Source organism: Anopheles nili, chromosome 2 (genome assembly GCF_943737925.1).
Source record: "Anopheles nili chromosome 2, idAnoNiliSN_F5_01, whole genome shotgun sequence".
Lineage (NCBI taxonomy): Eukaryota > Metazoa > Arthropoda > Insecta > Diptera > Culicidae > Anopheles > Anopheles nili.
In genome coordinates, this window is record NC_071291.1 from 2,891,857 (window position 1) to 2,894,595 (window position 2,739).

At 45.1% G+C, this 2,739-nt stretch overlaps 1 non-coding gene across 1 annotated transcript; it reads left to right on the plus strand.

Moving 5' to 3' along the window:
* Positions 1-1,841: 1,841 nt before the first annotated feature.
* On the plus strand, positions 1,842-1,913 carry Trnae-uuc (transfer RNA glutamic acid (anticodon UUC)). The gene has a single exon. It is a non-coding gene; the product is annotated as a tRNA-Glu (tRNA).
* Positions 1,914-2,739: the final 826 nt, after the last annotated feature.

Genomic DNA, 2,739 nt, shown 5'->3' on the forward strand with positions numbered 1-2,739 from the left:
AAACTCGAACGACACGACCCGACCGATATGGTGAAAAAGCCTATAGAAATAAAAAGGGATTTGTTGACACGAGCGCGACGTCGGCGGCGATGAATCGTGGACACGTGTGGCAAAATATGGGATGGATGTATCGTTTTTCTTTTAGTTTTCCCATTTTCGACGGTTCTACTAAGCTTATGAATAATTTTCCGACCACCAACGAACGGGAAGCTGGGTAATAAATATGACATTTCGTGAAAAATCAACCCAAGCGCTTTATACGAAGTGTTTATTTTGCTTTTATTTGTTGTCTTTTGACAATTTTACAACGCTACTTTTGAATGCATTAAAGCTATTTTTTTATAAAAGCTTGTTTTTGTTAAGCATGATATGTCCCCATGCGAGACAATTGTTTGGGATATTGCCTTGATACCAGTGCCCAGCCAACAGACTACTCTCACTGTACTCCTGTGAATGTATTGCCACGATATATCTTCCCACTTATCCCTAGGCTACCTAGCAGCATTTCCACGATTTACGTCTGTGGCTCTGACAGTGGTCCAACAAATCTCTCCTTTATCCAGGTCATCCTAATTTCTTTTTTTTTCTTTGCCCCCATCTGTCTTCCCATCTATTCCGAGCTATTTTCTCAACCTCTTTGCCCAAGTAGCTAATCGTGATTGACGTCCAAAAAAAAGTAGTTCAGCCTACAGAAATGTGTGATTCATTTTTTTTTTTGCATTACGTCTGCCGTTTCGGCCGCTTACTATGAGCGACGGCGAAAGACCTGCCGGTGTGGCATTGCGCCATCAGCTTGGCGCCACCAGCCTCTCACTAAGATTGTCGATTAGGGAAACCAACACACAAAAAATGCAACATAAGTAGGCCTGCCCTAGATCCTGGAGGATATTGCTCATGCTTGAAAGCATCCGCCTCATGGTGGCACTAAAGGCGCGGTAAAATACCTCAACCACTCTTTCGCAGCATCTCTCGAGGCCACAAGACACCGACGACATCGCCATTGCCTCACCACTTATTCTACATCCATCTCGTTCGTTCTCTCGTGCTCCTTCTCTGCTCCACTGAGTGGCTTGTGTGAATGCTCGTGATGCATCTCGGGCAGAGAAAAAAGCCCTATCCAAATGAAATCAGCAACCAGCACTTTGCCGAATGAGACAAACCGCCAACAAACGGGCGCATGCACGGCGGTGGAAAAACGAGGTGATCCATTTAATGAGCAAATAGGCAATTTACATACTTGACTGTGGCGCGGGCTCAAGCGCAACCGTTTTTCGCACGACGTGATCTTCGCCTGGAACGTGCCACCAACTCGTTAGTGGGCTCAGTTTCGGGCACCGCAACGAGGGCGCATTTTCCACACGATGACGCAAACTGACGATGATGCCTGGCGTGGTTATCGATGAGATGGCGTCTTCTGCCGGGCCGTCTAATTTGGGCTTCTTAGACACTCTTCAATTCCTTACGACTTCCTAATCGCGTTAGTGCGCGTCGAGGGAATAACGTTTTGGGGACTGAAGCAGCGCGCTGCGTTGTGATGTGCGCTATTCGTTATTGAGGTTAATTTAATTTTCAACTCACGACGGCTCTCACGACTCTAAACACTTCAGCAAACGATGCAAATAAACGATGTTCTGTAAGATAGCTAAGTAATTCAAATTATGTTATTGAATACTATCTTAGGTGCAACATATGATGAAAGCAACAGTTCTCTAAAATAACACATGCAACGTCCTTCCGATTGAAGGATGCTGAATGACCATTATCGAGTTTAAGGATGCTAACACGGCTATTGGATTCGGGCCGTGAGACCCTAATGTATGCTTACATGCACTTTTGCAGCATCCCATATGGTCTAGTGGCTAGGATATCTGGCTTTCACCCAGAAGGCCCGGGTTCGATTCCCGGTATGGGAAATTCTTTTTTTTGTCATTGTTTTTTCATCATATCTTATACTTTCCAGTGTGATACGAAGTTGCAGAACTTAATTTTACAGAAAAAAAACATTTGCTCAATTTATACTACCCATCTTAAACAACAGGTTCGTCAAGTTGCATTGCGTTTGCACTGTGTTTAATATCAGCCACGGATGGAGCATATAGCAGACATTATGCAAACCGTAACGGTTCCAATCATCATTTTCAGCAGCGTTCGTGATCCAAGTGTCACAGTGAATTGATGTCCATTGAAAAAGCAACATTGTACCGATTGCCATCGTAACGTTCCACTGATGTTGGAATTCGCAGCCAAAGAAACTCAAAAAGAACAATGCAAACGCACAACACGCATGCGAGGAAAAACGATAGCCAGGAATGGCACCGGTTGCAAAAGATGACACCCCTGGGAAAGGGTACCCGTTGCCGGTTGTTGATTGCGCTTTGAAAGTGACACGCTGCTCGGACGGGGTCTATCATTTCTATGAGCCCAATCTGCACACATGAACACGATGCACATCGTTACTTTACTTCCGCTGTTTTACCATCAACGGATATGGTCTGCCCATGTGAGTGGAACCAGTTTTAAACAAGGCAAACCGCCAGCTACGCACAGATACATTGATCGTCCTGAAGTTGCACACAAGACGTAAACAAGGCGGTGAACATGGCTACCCAGCGAGAGAGGTATGTTAAACTTCACCGACGCCGCGGGGATCGCTGTGCTTGTGTATTTGAAAGCCAGTGGCATGTGAGCAAACAACGGCTAAAACAATAACATCGATGGCGCATATGCTCGCAAATAAAT